Consider the following 22,600-nt stretch of genomic DNA (forward strand, 5'->3'; position numbering starts at 1 on the left):
TATGCGAGCTCATCATGGATGGAGAGGTCGACTTGGTGTACTGTCCGACTACAGAGAATGCTGTGGACATCTTCACAAAGGCTCTTGGAAGAGACTTGCTGGAGAGGCATCTTCATCGACTTGGACCGAAAAAGTAAGTTCACTTGCAGGTGGACATTGAGGGGGGGTGTTAGATATCAATGCTCCACTCTCATGTAACTACGTGAGAACCATCTAACTCTACTTATAAGCCCCCCATATGAGGAGAAGGCATTTGAGTAGCTCGGTTATCCGGTAGGTCCTGGTTTGGACACCAGATGGGGGCCATGTGTGGCCTGATGGCTAGACAGAGTTGGCACACTGCCAACTAGGCTACATGCAAGTGCGGGAAGGCATCCCATGACTAATCGCATTGAGGGTAGATGGAGCATTTCCCAAGGCAGCCCACTCTCAGCTTGCGGGGCCCGTTTGGAGTCCCAGATGATCCCGGATGGTTGTGGGCCGAATGTGTCCGTAGGTCAGTTGCTCTATTTTTTTGCACACCGGTTCTATCGTGTGGTCAGTGGCCTATACCGACCCCCAGTCGACTGTTTTGGGCGGAGTGGGTCAGTCACCCAATTGGGCCCAACCAACTACGACTGGTGGCTATATAAGAGCAAACCCATGAAGCCCATTTTATCACCGGCTACAGCAACCCTGATTCCTCAGCATCCAGCCTCTGTCCTTTACTGTTTCTAGCTTGCCATCGAAGCTTCTTTCACAGGAGGGTGACAAAATCTCTATAAAAGGATCCCTCCTCTCCCTTGTTCATGAATCTCTTCCACCATTAGGACTCATGTTACTGTAGCTCTAGTCTCCTCACACCTCTTCCATGAGCCTTCTCTCCCTCTTGTAGATATTCTCTTATGTAGACTCTTGAGTCCATCTCTCTCTAGTCCATTTTCTCTCTATGAGTAGTCTTGGAGATTCCGCTCCCTCTTGTACATATGAAACCTCTTCTTCTCCCTTGTGTTTGTAGTGTTTTGAGTTGCATTGGAGTGGAGTCTCACTCTATTGGTAATGAAGGTCACTTCAGGTTCTCTCTCTCTTGAGTGTCTCTTCCCTTTTCTTTCTTTCAAAGCCTTAAAAGTTCTTTGTATTCGGCCACTCACTGTGCACACATGGTCCATCTGTTTCCTGAGCCACCATGCAAACTTCTTCCCCTCTTCTAAGAAAAATCTATGATGGGTGGATCGTTGATGAAGGTGGAGTCTTGAGGGAGCATCTACTCAGGTGAAATTAGGATGGGTGGAGAGCAGTTTTCTTGACAGTTTGACCCCCTGTTAGTTTTTTGCTCATAACTTTCTGCTCAATAGTCCGATTTTAATGAAATTTATATCAACGCAAAGCTCTCTTTAAGGGCATGTTTGTATGTGATCAGATCTTAAATCAAATATTGTGACAAAAAGTTATGCATCTCTGTGTTTAACAGTTTGTTTTCATGATAGTTTTTACCCCTGTCTAGTAAACTATCCATAACTTTTTGGCCACTTCTTTGTTTCTTACGAAACATATATCATGCGAAGCTCTCTTTAAGGCGCATGTCTCTATGTGCTTAGATCTTAAATCAGATATTGCTACAAAATGTTATGATTCTCTGTGTTTGACAGTCTATTTTCATGATAGTTTTTACTCCCTTTCAGTAAATTGTCCATATCTCTTCAACCGTTTATCTATTTTCAACAAAACTTATATCAATGCAAAGCGCATCTCAAGCACATCTCTTTGTGCATTTAAATATTTGATATCATGTCTCTACTGAAAGTTATAGGCCTCTGTGTCTAATGACAATTTGTAGAGTGTTTTGAGCTAAGTGTAAAGGTGTCTATGAAGGAGGTGCAATGTTTCCTCGGAATCTACCCGTCTGACCCAATCAGCCCCTTCAAACTCCTCGATATATATCAGTTCATGTCATGTTGAGCTGCAAGATCTTTTTTCAACAACGTATCACTCTTCTCTTTGGTGCAGACCGGCTCGCTAAGATTATGGCCTCTGCTGATCCTTTCCTTCTCCCTATGCTTGATTACAACATCACTTGGGATGTTACCATCTTCATTCTCATATGAGGGAGGAAAGTATGGTGTGGTATCTTGGCATAAAAGCTTCTTTTTATGTCCCATTCTCAATGATAAATATCTTTGTCAATTAGTTCGAAAGCAGTAGGAAGTGAAGAGGTGCGTGAAGTTTATTACCCCCAACTTCATGTCACATCTTTTGGTGGAGACGGCAGGTACGTTTGGTATTGGATTCATCCCACCTTACTAAATGGTCTCGGGTGTACTTGATTGCATGTTATGCCTAGTATAGGCATACGTGTCTGATGAGATAAAGAAGATGCCTAGAAGAACTCCGTTAGAAGAGATTGCAGCCCATTTAAGAGACTTGAAGATTGTGAACGTGATGCTCAAGCTATTCGCAGTCACCATGATCATATCCTTTATGTTTGCACTGTTGAATATGTTGGTGAATCAACAATGCCGACAGTAGGCACAATGATAGATTGGGGATTGTTCCATGCACTGGCAGCTTGGTGTGAAGAAGAGTTGAGTCTTTGGGTAGTTTTTGACTATAATAATGGAGTGGTGATTCTCAATGCTTTTAGCTTCTTTTGCTGTGAAAATGATGAAGAGTACAATATCTTGAAGCTTTTATGTGCACTTCCTATTGTGAGAAGGGTGATTCTGGAATGCATGTATACACAATGTTTTCATGGTGCTGCTTGGTCACTTATTTTTGAAGATTTTGTTGAGGATCACATTGTGGAGGGTTTTCAACATGTGGTTATGCATAATAAGTTGGTCTTGATATACTAAGGCTCTGTGGGATCTTGTTTGGATCTTGTTTGGGATATTATTTGGATCTTGGTGTTTCCTTTTTGTGTTTCATCATGGTGAAGATTCCAGTGTTTTGAGAGACCCAAGGGGAAGACTCGGAGTCTTATCTTTGGGATTTTGTTCGAGGATGCCGCCTTTCTAGATGGTCCATGGATGAAGGATCGGGCAGAGATTTTGCCTGATTTTCTTGAAGGTGTAGCCTTGAGTTGGCATGAGGCCTTGCCAGACTCTACCAAGGAGGACTAGGACCAAGTGGTGGTAGCAATGAAGCAGAGATTTAGGGTAGTGGACAGCTTACAGAGGAGTTATCTTAATAACTCCATTATGTTTGAAAAAGAGGGTAGAGTCTTTCAGATTCAAGGAGAACATGATGTGCCTAGCTCTCCTCTTATTTGTTTGATGGAATTGGAACGACTGCTAGACCAAGAACAATGCGAGGTATGTCTTTGTGAACTTACTTTTATTGGTGATTTTATGTCTTCTGCATCGGAAAGAAGTAGTGTTGTTTTTTATAATGTTAAAAAGTATAAATCTTCTTTAAAAGATTTAATGTTTGAATTTAAAGATATTTTTTCGTCTGATTTACTTGATGGTTTACCTCCTGAGAGAGAAGTAGATCATAAAATAGATTTAATTCCTGGATCTACCGCTATTTGTAAACCCCTATATAGGCTTAGTAAAACAGAGGAACATGAGGTCGAAAGACAGTTAATAGAATATCTTAGAAAGGGCCAAATCCAAATTACAAATAGTTCACCTTGGTCTGCATCAGTTTTACTGGTAAAGAAAAAGGATGGTACTATGCGTTTATGCATAGATTACTGAGCACTAAATAAAATCACCATTAAAAATAAGTATCCTATGCCTCACATTGATGAGCTCCTTGATTAATTGCAAGGGCCAAAATACTTTACTAAAGTTGATTTAAGATTAGGATATCATCAAGTACGAATTAGGGAAGACGATGTCCCTAAGACACCATTTCATACTAGGTATGGGCATTATCAATTTAAAGTAATGCCATTTGGATTAACAAATGCTCCAACAACTTTCATGACACTTATGAATAGTGTCTTAAGGCCATATCTAGGGAAATTTGTTGTAGTATTTCTAGATGATATCCTTATTTATAGTAAAACCGAAAAAAAACATTTGGAACATTTGCAAAAAGTGTTCCAACTGCTTAGAGATAATTCATTCTTTGCAAAAGAATCCAAATGTGAATTCTTTGCAAAAGACGTGAAATACTTGGGACATATAATATCCCAAGAAGGGGTTCGTATGGACCCTGACAAAGTAAGGGCCATATTGGAATGGCCACATCCTACAAATCTAGAAGAATTACAAATATTCTTAGGTTTGTTAGGATTCTATAGGAGATTCATCCAAGATTATGATAAGATTGCTATTCCAATGATGGACCAGCTTAAGGGGAAGGGAAGCACCTTCATATGGGATGAACCTCAAAAGAGAAGTTTTGAAAAATTAAAGTAGTGGATCCCAATGAACCATTCGTGGTTGAGACAGATGCCGGTGATTTTGCTATTGGGGCAGTACTTATACAAAAAGGTCGACCAGTGGCTTTTGAAAGCAAAAAGTTAGATCGTGCCCAACAGAATTACTCGGCATATGAGAAGGAACTATATGCTATAGTCTATGCTTTAAAAAAGTGGAGGCACTATTTATATGGTGCAAAAATTGAGATCATCTTTGATCAAGAAAGCATTAAATGGATTTGTAATCAGCTAGAGCTTAAAGGTAGAAAAGATAGATGGGCTGAGTTAATGCAAGAGTTTGATATACAATTGACATATAGGAAAGGGAAGTTTAATGTGGTAGCAGACTCTCTTAGCCGAATGCCAATTGTTGATGAATTGAGATTTACTCAATTTCAGAATGATTTCCTAGAGTCCTTAAAAGGGAAATGTGAGTTTGATCCTCACCTCTCTGAAATATGGAAAGCAATTAAAAACAAGGATCCAACTAATTGAGAGGCTTTCATTGAGGAGTTGCATGGAAATGGCGACACACCATAGGTTGGTGATAAAGGACTCAAGTGGAGAAAATATACTATTGAAGATGGCTACCTACTCTACAAGGGTAGAGTATGTGTCCCGGATGATAATGACATTAGGCACCAAATCCTTTTTGAATGTCATGATAGTCCGAGTGCTAGACACCCGGGAATTCAGAAGACATCTGTACTTCTAAAGAGACAATTCTTTTGGCCTAGAATAGGTAAGGACATCCAAGATTATGTATTGAAGTGCCAAAAATGCCAGGTCAATAAGGCTAAACGCCTTAAGGTAGGAGGTCTCCTACACCCATTGGAGATTCCATCTGGCAAATGGGAAAGCATCTCCATGGATTTCATTATGGGACTACCTAGGACACAAAGGGGGCACAACTCTGTGTGGGTAATTATGGATCGATTGACCAAGATGACTCATTTTATTCCTATCACTGAAGATGTTAAAACTCTAGAATTAGCTAGGCTATTTGTGAAGCGTATCTATAGATTGTATGGGCTACCCGCCGGTATTGTTAGTGACTGGGATAGCAAATTTAACAGCCATTTTTGGAGGGCTATATTTAAGAGGTTGGAAACTTCATTGAATATGAGCACCGCGGATCATCCACAAAGTGGGTCAAATTGAAAGAGTCAATCAAATCATTGAGGATATGCTTCGAGCATATGTAAGTAAATGGCAAACTAGATTGAAACCTGTAGCTGAATGTTTGGCACTATTATATGCAAATTCTAATATGGGCAAACACTGTTCCATGATGTATGGATTTCAACCTAGAGCCCCAATGACAGTGGGACTTGAAAAAGAGAAGGTGCAAGCGGCCAAAGACTTTCTTGAGGATATGAATCAAATGCTTAAGTTAGCTAAAGATAGCATAAGAAGAGCTCAAGATAGAGCACAAAGTTATGCAAACCCCCATTGTAGAAAGTTGGAGTTTGAAGTAAATGAGAAAGTCTACCTTAAGGTACCTAAATCTTCAGAATCTCTAAAAATAGGTAAATGTTTGAAGTTGTCTCCTAGGTATTGTGGACCATTCACGATACTTAAGAGGATTGGAGAGCTTGCTTACAAATTAGCCTTACCTGAGGGATGTAGAGTACATCCAGTTTTTCATGTTAGTAGGCTAAAAAGAAAATTAGGAGATGATGATAATCTCATTAGAAATGAAGTCCTAGTTGAACTTATTGAACCTGCATCTTTACCACATGAACCAGAAAAAATTTAAGATACACAAGCAAAAAGAACGCGACATACTATATGGAAAGAATGTCTGGTTAAGTGGAAAGATAGATTTGAAGAGAGTTCAACATGGGAAAAGTTAAGCAGTCTCTAGAGGAGGTTTCCCAATTTTGTTTTCAAGGACATAAACAATTCTTAAGGGGAAGGGAATGTTACGTCAACTATAATACCGTGTGACCATGGTATAAGGCGAGAAACTAGAGGGCTTGACAGTGCAATGATGGACACACAAATTAATGCCTAGGAAAAATAGATCTAGCATTAAGAGGGATGCCAATAGGGGTTAAAAGGGTGAGGACATTGGAAATGACACTTGGAATCATAGGAAGAACACATGGCATGCACTGGGTTCAGGGGAGGCTTCCAGAGAGAGGCTCCAAAAAGAAAAGAGAAGAAATAAGGGAGTTCATGGTGTCGAAGGAGGGGGAGCACTCTGGAAAGTCATGGCTAGGTGGAGAACTCGAATTGGGCCCTCTTTACGGTGATGTAAGACAGGGGGATGGTCTTGATGAATTCTAAGGGTCAAGAAGTATGGGCAAGAGGACAAGAGCTTCCAAGTATCACAACTAACAATGCACCTGAGTATAATGCTTTGATTCTTAGCGTGGAGGGTTGTCTTCAAAGTCAAGTTAAAGAATTGGAAGTAAGAGGAGATTCTCAGCTTATTATAAAGCAAATGCAAGGGCATTACAAGACAAGTCCTCATTTGAAGGAGCTTAATCAAAAGGCTATGGCACTATGTAGTCAATTTGATTTTTGCAAGTTTGTTCATATAAACAAAAAAGAAAATCAAAGGGCAGATGAGTTACCTACTCAAGCCATTGTAGTACAAGACCAGGGGGTGGTCTATTTGGTAGACACTAGATGGCCAGAACTGCAAGATGTTCAGCAATATGTGGAAGAAGGCATGTTTCCTCGAGGGTTAACTCCACAACAGAAGTAGAGATTGGTAAGGAAGGCTTGTCCCTATACTATTGTTGATGACATTCTTTATAAATTGGGAAAAGACAAGGTGCTCCATCAGGTGGTTCATCCCATGGAGACTAGGAGAATCCTAGAAATGTGTCATGAATGCTCTGGTCATTTTGCTTTAGCAAGCATAGCTAGGAGAATTCTTAATGCAGGTTACTTTTGGCCACGCCTCCATAAGGATGTATATGAATGGTGTCAAAGTTGTAAAGTATGCCAAAAGTTTGGAAGGCAACAGTTGATTCTTGGGCCCTTAAAGCCTATTCCACCATATGGACCATTTGAGAGGTGGGGGTTGGACTTTGTGGGACCACTCCGTCGCTCATCTCAAGGCAAGCATTATTTATTGGTGGCCACAGATTATGCGACTCAATGAGCAGAGGCCAAGGCCACATTCAATAGCAAGGCAAGCACAGTTGCAAAATTTCCCTTTGATCAAATTTGTTCATGCTTTGGTTGTCCTTTGGAAATTCTCACTGATGGAGGAACCCCTTTTAGAAATGGGCTAATTGAAGATGTTGTGCATAAGCTAAAGATAAATCATAGCATGTCCACGCCATACTATCCCCAATGTAATGGCTTGGCTGAGAAAACAAATGGATTATTGTGCAATTCAATGGGAAAGCTTGTAGACACCAATAAAAGGCATTGAGATAGGCACTTGGCAGAACTTTTATGGGCTTATAGAACCACACACAAGCTAGCTATTGGGTTTACACCATCCCAACTAGTGTATGGAATAGAAGCCATTTTGCCCATTGAATTGGAGATACATAGTCTTTGCACTACTGTTGCAAGAATAGAAGGACAGGAGGATGCCTATGCTCAATGCTTGGTACAGCTAGAAGCCTTGGATGAATGCAGATTATAGGCCTTACAAAACTTGGAATCTTCTCAAAAAAAGTGCAAGGCCCTTTTTGACACCAAATTACACAAGAAGAAAGATATTGTAGAAGGAGATTTGGTAACGAGATTTGATAGCTGTCTAGACAAGCAGCTAGACAAAAAGTTTATCAGCCAATGGGAGGGACCATATGAAGTCAAAAAGAAGTCCATGAATGGAACCTATCAGCTTGATGATGTTGATGGCATGGTGATACCCGGACGCACCAATGAGTATCGCCTTAAATTCTTCTATGCTCGACCACCTTGAGGGCCAGCAGACCCTCTCTATCATTAGAGAGGATCTGCTAGGGGGGGGAAGATGTGATGCCAAAAACTGATATTTTTAATTTGGCATTGGTATTGTTTTTCTCTATGTTTGATAAGAGTTTGAGTATCAAGTGATAGCCTAGCGGCTCTCGCTTATTTCTATTTTCTATGATATTGTATGGGATTGAGAGGATGAGTGGAATGGCTCGTTATAAATACCATAGGTATGAATTATAAATACCTTGGTATGGGGTGAGAGTTATTTGTGTATGGGATATTATGGAGTTTTTAGAAAATAGGAAGAGTGAGTCATATAAAAAGGTGGACTCATGTCTATGTGTTCTACTAATATAAGAGCAATCACATGCCAAGCGTGTGGAAGGCATGTGGAGGAGTGTGAAGTCAAGAGGAATCCTTCTAGAATTCCTATGTGGAATAAGGAGGATGTGGACATATGGAAAAGAGAGGGTCCCTCTGGGCTCCATGCGGGGAGACTCTTGACTTTCTCAATATTTTAAGAGTCATGAGCATCTTTTGATGGACACATGGCAAGAGTAGCCAAAAAGGACATGGATGGTGACATACGGGCTTATGTGATTGATGGGGAAAAGAATCTACAGGCAGCAATTGTAAATGGGTGAAGGAGGGTGACATAATCTCTATAAAAGAAGCCCTCCTCTCCCTCGTTTATGAATCTATTCCACCATTAGGCCTCATGTTGCTGTAGCTCTAGTCTCCTCATGCCTCTTCCATGAGCCTTCTCTCCCTCTTGTAGATATTCTCTTATGTAGACTCTTGAGTCCATCTCTCTCTAGTCCATTTTCTCTTTATGAGTAGTCTTGGAGCTTCCGCTCCCTCTTGTACATATGAAACCTCTTCTTCTCCCTTGTGTTTATAGTGTTTTGAGTTGCATTGGAGTGGAGTCTCACTCTATTGGTAATGAAGGTCACTTCAGGTTCTCTCTCTCTTGAGTGTCTCTTCCCTTTTCTTTCTTTCAAAGCCTTAAAAGTTGTTTCTATTCGGCCGCTCACTGTGCATACATGGTCCATCTGTTTCCCGAGCCACCATTCAAACTTATTTCCCTCTTCTAGACGAAATCTATGAGGGGTGGATCGTTGATGAAGGTGGAGTTTTGAGGGAGCATCCTGCTCAGGCGAAATAAGGATGGGTGGAGAGTACTTTTAATGACAGTTTGACCCCCTGTTAGTGTTTTGCTCATAACTTTCTGCTCGATAGTCCGATTTTAATGAAATTTATATCAGCGCAAAGCTTTCTTTAAGCCGCATGTTCTTATGTGATCAGATCTAGAATTAAATACTGCTTAAAAAAGTTATGAGTCTCTGTGTCTGATAGTTTGTTTTCATGACTGTTTTTACCCCCATCTAGTAAACTATCCATAACTTTTTGGTCGCTTCTCTCTTTCTTACGAAACATGTATCAGTGCAAAGCTATTTTTAAGGCACATTTCTTATATACTTAGATCTTGAATTAGATATTGCTACAAAATGTTATGAGTCTCTGTGTCTGATAGTATGTTTTCATGATAGTTTTTACTCCCTTCCAGCTGTCCATATCTCTTCAACCGTCTATTTGTTTTCAACGAAACTTATATCACCGCGAAGCCCATCTCAAGGCGCATCTCTTTGTGTGTTTTAATCTCTGATATCATGTCTCTACTAAAAGTTATAGGCCTTTGTGTCTAATGACAATTTGTAGAGTGTTTTGAGCTAAGTGTAAAGGTGTCTGAAGGAGGTGCAATGTTTCCTCGAAATCTACCCATCTGACCCAATCAGCCCCTTCAAACTCCTCGATATATATCAGTTCAGGTCATGTTGAGCTGCAAGATCTTCTTTCAACAACGTATCACTCTTCTCTTTGGCGCAAACCGGCTCGCTGAGATTATGGCCTCTGCTGATCCTTCCCTTCTCCCTATGCTTGATTACAACATCACTTGGGATGTTACCATCTTCATTCTCATCTGAGGGAGGAAAGTATGGTGTGGTATCTTGGCATAAAAGCTTCTTTTTAATGTCCCATTCTCAATGATAAATATCGTTGTTAGTCAGTTTGAAAGCAGCAGGAAGTGAAGAGGTGCATGAAGTTTATTACCCCGACTTCATGTCACACCACCAAGTACTCCCACAGGTATACAATGAAGGGTAGATGATGGATCATCTATTGGTGGAAATGATGAGCCAAATGTGGCTGATATGCAGGTGGGACAGGAAGCTGAAATGCCCTTGAGAAGATCATCTAGAGTGTCTAGTCCGCCTTATAAGTTTGTTCCAAGGGTAGTCTATGTGATGCTTACCAATTACGGGGAGCCTTCTTGCTACAGAGAGGCTATCATGTGCGAGGATCAACACAAGTGGGAGTATGCTATGCAATCAGAGATGAGTTCACTTATGAAAAATAAGACTTGGTACTTGGTTTCTTTGCCACATGGAAAGAAAGCATTGCCATGTAAATGGGTACAAGATCTTGCAGTGGTTGCAGTGGTGCACTTCAACCGCCTTATCCTCTTGCTACTCCGTGATCTCCCCACCCACAGTTGGCCCATTGAAGACAAGCTACATAACCTCACCAACCAAATTGTCTTCAACCCTGGCATCAGTCCCTCCCAATTCCAAGACTTATGCCTCTACCTTTGGGTCTACAACCTCCATGGCCACCATCACATTCGAACATTCGAGGACATGCATGCCACCCACTCTTGGAAGTATCAGGCTTATTTCATGTAGATCACCCCTCGGCAATTGGACCACTACACAATCCTCCATACAGTCTTCTCCACTCACCTACTCTAGCGCAGATGATCCGAGAGCAGCTCAACAATCAACAAGAAGGGGGGCATATTAACAGTTGGATCTTGCCCATCCAAACCCTCCAGGTTTCGAGCCACAAATGGCTCAGTTTCAAAGCAGTCCCACTAGGATCGCTCCCATTGGCAAGGATAATAGAAGAGCCATTTGGATCCCATATATGGATAACACAAGGGCCATTTGAAGACAAAGAGGAGGTTGAGAGAATTAGCATATGCCTTGGCACCATATGGGCCCAATTGGTTATAACAAAAGAGAGACAAGAGAGACTGGTATAAGGAAAAGGGTTGGCCCTCCCTTCAAAATGTGATATGTATAAAAGGCCCAATGGTTGACTTTGGTCTTCATTATTGTATGCACAAGTTTGAAATACAAGGTCTCTCTTCTCTTCCAAGAGTGTCTTTGGGTGTTTTCTTATTTCCCTCAGAGTGCCTTTATGTTTGCCACTCTATCCCCCTTCATTCTACTCTTCCCCTCCCCTTCTCCCTCTCTTCTCCCATCTCTCCTTTCCTTCCTTCTCTCATGGAAACACATTGCAATAATCCAAGAGCCGTTTGAGTGACACTTTTGTGCTTTGCATTGCTCTCACAAGGAGTAGCTTAGAGTGGAGATGTTTAGAACTTTCATATGTCTTAGAATTGAAAAAAGCTCTAAAGAAAGTGATTTGTGCTATTGGAAGTCTATCCAATAGGCCAAATCGCTTTTTAAAGCACTTTTTGGACATTTTTGAGCATATATTGTTCAAGTAGTGCATATGAAATAAATTATTGCTATTTGAACCATGGATAGATAATGGAATAATTTTTTTGAGATCTTTAATATGAGTGGTCCTTTTAAAATATTTTTTCACTTTTATGGGGTTGTAGAGTAGTTCATGTCTTGGTAGAGAGAGAAAAGTGCTTAAGAAAGCGATTTTTATTGTTGGTAGCTCACCCACAAGTCAAATCGCTTTCATAAGCACTTTTTTCATGTTTTCTCATGTAAATATTTATTTATTTATTTATAATTTCAAAATATATAGTTTTTCTTTTAGATCAAAGAGATAAGAACAGAGTATACTAGATCCTAAGCATGGTAAACCCTTCACTCTATGTATATTGGTTTTTTTCTTGTTAATATTTTATAGGTTATTGTTTTAGTATGTTGACACTTATAGAGCTATTTTACTAGTTTTAACAAAATTTTCCACCCCATTAGTCTCTATTCTCCACCTCCTACTCCTGCAAAACAGGTGTATGACAAGTCAACTCTCCTGTAATCAAAGTCTACAACAAGTCAACCCTTATAAGCCATGACTTGAGAAAAGATTTCAACTGTCACAGTATGTTTCTAGTGAGTATGTCTAGTCCACACAATAGATTTCTAATCAAAGTGACTTTTAGGCTTTGCAATGAAATCTAGAATAGGAAATCAAGTTAGTTCAATAGATCTGTAAAAAAGTTCTTACGAAAGCAATTTGGTCTATTGGGCATGTCCCCAACACTCCCAATCTCTTTCTTGAGAACTTTTTTCTTAAGTTGGGATTTGTTGGTCTGTTCAAATATTTTCATCTACTTATGTAGATTACTAGTCGGAGTAGGTTGGATCTCGGGGGTGTCACTCATCATATGTAACCCTATCACGTGAGTTCGACAGAAGGATATTTTTTATTCCTAAAATTTACAAAAATAAATATACATAAGGGATTATTTAAAATATTTTTGGAAAAAATTTACAGATTTGTATAGAAAAGGGGTACATTTTATTAATGAAAAAATTTACAGATAAGGGATTTTTAATATAGGCCTTGAACGCACGTGATATAGAGGGTTTATACATAGTGACCCCCCTGAGGGTTGGATGCATTTGATTTGTAGGTTTTGAAATGACATTTAGAATAAGAAATTAAGTTGGTTCATCCGATTTGCAAAAAAGTGCATAAGAAAGCAATTTCGCCTATTGAGCATGTCCTCAACCCTCCAATTCACTTTCTTAAGCAGTTTTCTTGATTTGGAATGTTGATGATCTGTGAATATGATCCTCTTTGCATTGATAGATAGAAGGTCTAAAAAAGTTGTATATTTTGTGCCTTTTCACTCCTTTCCAGTGTTGAAATAAAATGTGCATGCACCAGATCCCAATGAGCACATTTATTTTAATCATTTTTTAAAATTCTATTGGGCTTCTGCTCTTCATCCAGATGGTTTGTGAGTTGGCATAACCTTGTATGAGGATGATATATTACATTTAGAGATGCTTAAATTAGTTGTCTAGATTCTACCTCTGTGCTCTATTTCTTCATTGAAACAAAAAGATTTTAAGAAAGCAATTTGGGCAACCCTCCAAATCACTTTCATAAGCACTTTCTTTGCTTTGGGATGTTGATGTTCTATTAACATGTTTCCCTCTGCATCTATAGATACATGGTGAGACTAAGTTGTCTAAGTTTTGTCTGTCTACTCTTTTTCACTATTGAAATAAATTGTTCTTTGTGTTGTTCAGACCCCAAAGCCCAATGAGCATTAAGTTTTTGTATTTTGTTGGGATTCTAGTCTTCATCCAAATAGTTCATGAGCTAACATAATCTTGTGTAAGGATGATAGATTTGTATTTAGGGATGCTTGTAGGGCTGTCTAGATTTTGCTTAGGTCTCTATTTGACTATTGAAACCAAAAAGTACTCAAGAAAGATATTTTGTCCATTGGTTTCCACTCCAAACCATCGAATTGCTTTCTTTAGAATGTTTTCAATTTTTGTCTTCTTTGCAGCCTAAGAGCCGGTCTTGGTCATGGCAAGGACAAAATCATTAATTAGGAAGGTTGGTGAGGGGCCCTTTATTGCCTATGCTATCACATCAAAGGATTCCAATCTCAGAGATTCTCATCAAAGAAATGGAAAGTCTATGCACATATAAGGAGCTTGAATTGTTTGTGTTCTTTACTGTAACACTATTGAACTCCTAAATGATTACTTTAGCATTATTTCAAAAACTATTATATCTTCCTTTTCTTTTTTCCAAAAATGAGGGTTTATATTAATAATACCAATTTGTCAAGTTATACATCTTCTCAGAATATACCCTTGTGAAATACAATGGAGGGTATACTTAACAAGTTATCCAAAGTACTAAAAAACCTCTCTGTGTCAGATGAACTGTTGTAGCCAACAAAACTATCAAGGAAACTATTGCAGAAGCAGGAATAGTGAATCCAAAAAACCCGAGGTAGTGGTAAACCTGTAGCAGAGTAGATGTATGAGGGAACACTGAGTAGTCGACAAGAATCATTTTGCCTCCTCTTTTGGCACGAAGTGTGAAGTAACCTTGAGAACGATCATCCTTGGGATGAAAGGATAGGGGCAAATGTTCTTTGTTCTATGTTTAGAAATGGGTTCAAGATAAGTTATCTCTTCATTTAGAACCTTTTAAGTGGCGCTTGATGGGTCAGACCTAGACACCGGTCTTTTAAAAGTTTGCAGGTTGCCTACAGCAGAGGGTGACTATATAGCAAAAAACCAAGCAGAGTTGGATTCAAAGTAGGAGAGGGCACAAAAGCCATGGGAAGAGTCTGACAGGAGCTGTGGGGATGGGGGGGCAAATTGGTCGTGGGTGTCTGGAAGGTGGCTACTTGAAATTGTTGCTAGAGTGCACTGTTAGGCACCTCATCTGCTGATGTCTCCTTGTCCACCAAGGATTGCATTTGCGCTAGAAGTACAACTTCATCTTTAGCCAACTTTTCCTCCTTCTTGAAGCACTCTTGAACCTATAGATGGAGTTGTTTGATCTTCTAGATGTTATCTCCTCGTTCCTATGTTCATCCATAAATTTAGTAAAATCTCATTAGCATTCACATGAACATTGTTAGAAACTTTATTGCACCTTGGAACCCAAATGGTCCAAATCGCAGAACTACAAATGACATTCTAGTTTGATGGGGCTCTACTTGAAGTGTCTCCCAATGTAATTGAATGGAAAAAAGGCAAGATGTTTGTACATAATATCCCACGGAGATCTAGAGAAGCTATAGTTGAGGAAGAGGTGAGGAATGTCTTCAAGCTCTCTATAGCACCATTTGCAGAATCCGTCTCCTTGCTCGATTCTTAACGCTCACTTGGTTGTCCAAACTCCTTGATGTAGAATTAGCTAAAGCAAGCAAGCTTGTTTCTCTTGGATATCCTTATCCCAAACTTTTAAAAAACTTCTGGTCCACACATCTTCTGAATCTCTCCTGCACCACTTCAAATTAAGCTTTTTGACTAGTTCCTCTTGGCCTTCAACCTAGATAGGGACCGAGTCTAGCTGATTTTGACCTACCCATCTAAATTCTTTGGTGGATGGTTGTAGTCTTCTGCCCATCTATGGAAGAGAGTCCCTAGTCCACATTTTTTGTCTCTCTTGTAGTAGCAACAAATCAAATATATTAAGTTGAAACCTGATCGTCAGTGTTCTATTATAATGCCAATCCCCTTGCTCTTTGTTCCACATGTCCTCCCAAATATGGATTTCTTTTTTGTTGAGTCTCAGAGTATCTTTGATAGTCCCATCTCGTAATATTGCATCTAGCCAGATCAAAGAAAACCAAATTGAATCCTTCACGTAAGGGTACATACCATGGTGATGATGCTATATTTCTTGATTAGAAGTAGCAAGCTTGATGTTAACAACTATGGCAATTGGAAGTTCAAAATGCTGAACACTTTTAGGCTGAAGGGCTTGTGGGACACTGTCATGGAAGATGAAAAGACCCGAGCCTACCTCGACCACTCCTCTTATTTCATATCCACAACTAGAGCTCACAAAGCAACAAAAAAAGTGGGATACCAAGGCTCACCAGCTTGCCTTGAATATCATCAATTTCAATGTGAAGGATATGACGATCCCTCTTCTTCATGGTCAGTTATAGTTGCACTTGCTTGGAAGACTTTGGAAAGAAGGTGCAATTCCAATAGAATGTCATGCATTCTCTTGTTGGAGAATCAATTGAACAAAAACGCAATGCTTTCAAATGAATTAGGTCATGATTTCTTACTTAGCAAGATCAACCAGTCCTCTTGCTTCTCTCTTAGTACTTTTGCCCCACCCTTAGCACTTGCTAATTCATTTAGGACTTGTTTCTAAAACCTCTTGTCCATATGTATAAACGTTCATGTGCTTTGCATAATCTAGCATACTAATCGTCGATAAACCTAGGTTAAGAAATTTGCATATATGCATATTTCTAGTAATAAACTTTCCTCTTTTGTATGCTTGTCTTGGATTTAGAAGCTTGCATATATGTATATTTCTACTAATAAACTTTCCTCTTTTGTACATTTGTCCTTTTAAGCCTAGTTTCATCTAGTTCAAAGATTTGATTGTCATACTAAAACATGAATCTGCCATTGTTTGCAAGTCATTTTTCTAATTGGCACATTTTGTTCTCCTGAATTTTTAATGTATCATTATCATAATCTATTGCATAACTTTTTTTTAATATTGAATTCAAAATTTTGTCTTTAAATGTTCTTGTTGTTTCTCAACATCTTCTTGCATGTTTGAACCTCTTGAGGGGCTCCTGAGCTTATTGACATGATGAATGATCCTTGGTTGACCCCTTTGATGACTTTCATCTTGTTGTTCAAGGCTTGTGTCTTTTGCACTCACAAAATCCATACTTTGTCTAGATTTTATGTTAAAGAATGTGTGCCTTTGCCTCATTCATTTAATTGGACTTCGAACTTAGACTTTGTGCCTACCTTTTTTGTTCTTCTTCTTAGAATTGATGACAACATAATTAGACATTGATATGTTGCACATCCGATTTATTTAATTTTTTAAAAATGAGGGTTTATATTTCCATGTAATTCCTTGCTATATGGCTCATAAGCATGTCAAAGGTCATTGCATTTCATAATATACAACATCGAACCCGATAATGTGCCCTTTAGTCTATTTGTATTTGAAGAAATTTGAGCCACATTGCACTTTCTTCAGGGCAACCAATATATCCAATTTTGTTGATGTGTATTTCCGGAGGGGAAAAATCATGGCAGCTAAAAATTTTGCAACCCCCACACACTTTAGAAATTTTTCACCTCCCGCCCTACAAATCTTTGAACATCAACCTCCTGCCACCCTACAAAGTGCATTGTCCTCTTGTCGCCCTGCAACCTACCCCATGCAGATTCAACTAGAACTGACCTCATTCTTTTGGTTTGGCATTATCATCTTTACTCGGAGAAGCAGAAGGGTTGCGCAGATGCTCCATGAGTTCCTCTATAGACATATTCTCGCAGCGGACTTTATAAGATACATTGGATGGGTCCCCCCGTGAAATAGGTCTCTTGAAGGGACGGGCATAGGGGGAGTGACCAATTGGGTGGCCACAGGTGCCAAGAGCTGGTGGGCAGTGTCGGGGCCCACAGAGGAAATAGTTACTGAAAAGGGAAGTGCCGAGGAAAGTGCAGGTGAGGCTGGAGTGAAAGCGGGGGCTGGGGTGTGACTACTCCGAAAAAAATCTTCTTTTTCTACACATCCAACTTTGGCAAATCCTTTGTCTATTGCTTGTCAAACTTTTACAATAAAAAAGACAATGCTACTCTTCACCTTTTTGGGTGCCACCATGCTCGGCTTGAATGCAACTGTGAGGACTCTTATGTTTTGATGAGGTGTTTGTGCCCCTATATTAGCAAGGGTAGTGGTGGGTACCGTAGTGGTGCTACTTGTAACAGAGTGTGTGACTAGAGAAAAAAATTGGTGTGCTATTGGGGTGGCTTGATAGCAAGGCACATTAGCAGATTTCGTCCCCTTCTATGCGAAAGTAGCTACAATGAAGTTGTTACCATGAAGGGGTTTGGGAGTAGGAAAATGCATACATCTTGTGGATCATTGGGCCCTTGTACTTGGTTTAAGTCAGGGAAGTAAGTCCAAAGACCACAAAACCATCTAAGTAATGCTTTGAGTAGGCCAAGCTACTTCAACAGCTAGAGAAGATTGTAAGGCAAAAAAAGGAACCTGAGGTACTATTGGAGAACCAAACTTGATAGTAGGAATCTGGTAGAGGCTAAGAGCAATAGGCTTGCAATGATTCTAAAGTAGGTTGAGAAAAGTGTATTGCACCTTGCTGAGAATCCACAGGGGGGCAAGAGACTTTTTGTCATGTCCTTGGGTACTTAAGGGCCCACCTTAATAGGAAGGGATTCAACATCTGCGAACAAGTTCCACGTGCATGCTGCCAAGTCCACTTGCTGATGGGCAAGAATAGCTTTTGTTGAAGCAATCATGTATTTGAAGAACCAAATGTTCACATTTCTCCAAATTATCACCGTAATTCAAAACAATCCACCGTGTTAGAAAGAGTTGACCTGCATCCAACAAACCATCACTAAGAGATTAGCATTCCATTGCAACTAGATATTCCATAGAGTGTGGGCCTTGACGCTAGTCCAATCCCTCTAAATATGTTATGCTTGTCTCCTAATAGAATATAGTCATAACTAAAAGGAAAATGGCAAACTTGAGTATTGATAGTATCCCAAACATGCAAAGAAAGCTAGCAGTTCATGAGAAGGTGAGGAAGGTCTTCATAAGCTTTGGCACATCCTTTACACCTCCCATCCCCAAGTCTATTTTTTGGCCTTACTGGCAGTCAATATCACCCTATGTATAGTCAACCACAAAAGGAAAGAATGTTTCTCAGGGACAATCTTGTCCATATTTTATCAAACCTAGCTCTCCATACTTTGGTGGGTTCCCTCCTATGTCCTATGCCATTTTTTAATTAGGTGGTCCACATGTTCCTCTTCTTGCTCAATGAAGATTGGCACAAGGAATATGTTTTTTTGTCCCATCCATCTAAACTCCCTAAGAGAAGGCTAAAGCCTTCCCCCCATCCAGCTTAGAGTTTCTCTATCCTAATTCCTTGTTCTTTCTTGTATCAGCATCAAATCAAAATAGTTAAGGTTGAAGTTCTTTGTAATTGTCTATCATCTCTCCATGTCTGAGCCTACCTATCCTAGAGGTCCTACCACTCTCCAGCTCCTTTCTTGTTTAGCCTCACTGCCCCTTTGATTGAAGCATATTTCAAAAGAATTTACTTCCAAATCACCAAAAACCATATAGAATCTTTGGTAGAAAACGTCCACATTTTTCTTGTGAATCCCTCCAGAAGATATAAGGTTTGATTTTTCCCAAGCTTTCCACGTTCCTGTACATAGTTCTAACCCTTTGATAGTGCATGCTTTTGAACCAAAAATGGGTGAGAGTTCACGAAAGTGCTTCCAATTTTTTGCATCTGATAGGCTTGATCTTAGCAAAACTCCTTGTAACCAATGTAGCCCAAGTATTATCCTGTTTTTGGAAGGCCCTCAAGATCCATTGACCCATCAATATGGTACAATATTTCTCTATGTTAACAATTTCCAACCCCCCACCTCTTTGGGCATGGCGCAGAACCTCCATTGAAGTTTGGCCATCTTCCTTTGGCCTAACTCTACCCCATAAAAAGAAACGGAATAGGGAGTTTATTTGATCACCCCCTTCTTTGAGGGGAACCAACATGAAATGAAGTAATGATGGAAGTGTAAAGAAAATGGTCAAGCAACGAACTCCCTCCTTGCAGAGGGTTGAAGATCCTACATCTACTAGCGATCTTGCTCTTGATCATATTGACCACCCACTCCCATCACCGAGCTTGGAGGCTGGTTCCCCGCCGCAAGCAACTAAAATCCCTAGGAATTTTGAGTAACATGAAATTTTTTCCTTCCTTTATAAGTATGCATCCTTCATTTGTGACGAGGTTTTTTTTTTTGGGAGGGGGGGGGCTCTCCTGAGCTTTACCGTGATTGATTTTTGATCCCGAGGCTAGGTAGAAAGTATCTAAGCATTCTAGAGCGTTCTCGACCAGTAGATCATCATTATAGGGGTGAGATTTGTATCATCAACAAATTGCTGACATACAATTTGTTTCCTTCCTTCTATTTGGATGCCCTTAGTTTGGCCTCCATCTACTTTTTTATGTATAAGGCAACCCAATGCATCTACCGCTATAGCAAAGAGTAAGGGTGATAGGGGGCACCTCTATCTGATTGACCTCTTGATTGGGAAGGTAGGGAAAATCAGGATAATTTTTGTAGAAGCTTGCCTTAATAGTACCTCAATGAATTTACCAAAAGCATCCCCAAAACCCATATCCTTGCGGGAGCTGAGTATGAATCCCCATTCCATTCTATCATAAGCCTTAGGTGTCGTGACCTATTTCCTTTGTGTATTCAAGACCCTCCCATAGTGTAAGGATAGCTTCTAGAATATGCCTATCTCTTGTAAACCCTTTCTGTTCCTCTCTTATCCAATTTTGTCTTTTAGCCTCAAAGCTAATGCTTTGGCAAAAATCTTATAGCAGGTGTTAAGCATTATTAAGGGTCTCTAGTCCCTAATTTCCTCTTCCCTTCTTCAGGTATCAATTTTATCATTACTATGTTAATCTTGGCATCGATTGCTCCTTTCTTGGCTAATTCAAAAGGAGAAAAAGCCCCATAGTGTCCCAAAAGCATTGGTAGAATTCTACTAGTAAGCTATCTTTGCCCTTGGCCATACTATTCATAGCTAGGGGGATGAGCATTTTTCGAGCGAAATCTTCCGAGCGTCCAAGCGAAGGGGGAAAAAAGCTTCCAACTATGCAAAAATATGGCAAAAATAGATCGAAACAAAACATAGTTTCACTAAGAAATATGCAAAGTATTATAGCAATGCCTATTTTATACACAAATCTTTACATGAATCTTTGGGAATGATGAGTGACATAAGGGGATGGCTTTTGAAGAAACCCACATGTAGAGTAGACTTCTCTATGAAAATTTCCTGACGATCCTTCTTACAAGTTTTACTTAATAGGGGGTGACATTGAAAACCCTCTCTCAACCTAGCCTCCAAAGAAACCTCATTGAAGTAAGCCATCAAGGTAGTTTCGCTAGCGAAACCCCTTTGAAGTAGGTCTTTCAAGGTAGTTTTGTACCTTGGACAACAATTTTAAAAGTGGCATAACTTTCACATCCAATGTCCGAATATAGTCATTCAGCCACTCAAATTGATCGAAAAACCCCATTTGAGCACATCTACGGAGTTATATTTTGGAAAATCTTGCATACATAGTATTGAATATTTTATGTATTTTATGAGAGTGATATATAAGGCCAAGTTAATACTTATATATAGTAATTTGAACTTCTTTAGAAACATATCCATAAATATCTTGTAATTTATGTTATTAAAACACTAGAAAGCTCTTGTAATATTGATATAAATGTGTTTAATAAGTAATTATATATGTATAATATTATTACATTGAGAGTGATTATGAGGGATGTTTCTTAAAGGAATTATTTTTCACTTTTAGGTAATAACATGGGTACAAAGGATGTCTATGAAGAAGCAAATTTATGTTATGTAAAATTGAATGAGTGATAATTTTGTATATTTTTATGATAAAGGAATCTAGTTCCAGTGAAAATAAAAGTGTAAAAACCATGTTTCCTAAAGAAATACAAATTTTTAAATCTCTTGAAAAACACGCTCGGATAAACCTGCTCATAGGTTTTTGCTCGTAAAATTGACGCACCCGCATAGCTAGCTTGAGTTCCTCTAGGGTGAATTCTTATATCTAGATTTACGGCGTTAAAGCTTGGGACCCCCTTAGGGTAGGTTTGTCTATGTTTCTCCTTAGCAAGGAACTTCTCAGTAGACCTTACCTCACCTCTAAACATCTTGAGATTTAATTAAGTAGATAAGGCTTTTGTATGGCTTTCTAAATTCTGTCTTCTCCTCTTTCTGGCTATGGTTGCTCTCTTCCTAACAATTTTTGGAAAAATCATCATCTTGCCAATAGCCCTCAGCCATTGTCATTCTTACTTGCTATCCCCTTGAAGGCATCTATCTAGATTTTTTAAATCTTGGTTTGCACATAGGAAGCCTTAAACTAGAACTTGACCTTTTTTCCCATTCCTCTATCCAAACTCATCCATATGGGATTATGGTTAGAGACAAGGAGAGAATTCAAAGATCTACACTCACATACTAAAGAATCATCACTAACTATCTTGAACATATAGAACCCCTATCAATTATAGCTGTCCTATGTGAGCATCTCAACTTGGTTATCAGTCTAAGTGAGAAGTATCTCTTCTACTAATTCTACAACCTCCTTGAGATGTAACCAAGCATCAAGTTCACTTCCTCACAATACATTGCTAAGTTCCTACCATCTATTTGACCTACATTCCACCATATTGAGGTCAACACTATGATGAATAGGGCTAAAAAGGAGTTACACCACTATTCATCAAAGGGTTGACCTCATGTTAGGCCTATATTCATTCAAACTTATACCTTAGGATATTTCAAAATTTAGTGTAATATGTATGCACTTGGCCAATTGGTTGTTGTCGAATTCCAATGCCATATAATACTATATTCCTTACATTTATGTACATCCTTTCAATGTCTTGCAATCCTATATTCCTTGCCGTTTTGTGTACTAAATCCTTTGAATTTGCATTGAATATCATTTTTTCGTTTGCTTCCTAA

Source organism: Dipteris shenzhenensis, chromosome 26, assembly GCF_047967505.1.
Source record: "Dipteris shenzhenensis isolate YYH24624 ecotype China chromosome 26, Dip_SZ_1.0, whole genome shotgun sequence".
Lineage (NCBI taxonomy): Eukaryota > Viridiplantae > Streptophyta > Polypodiopsida > Gleicheniales > Dipteridaceae > Dipteris > Dipteris shenzhenensis.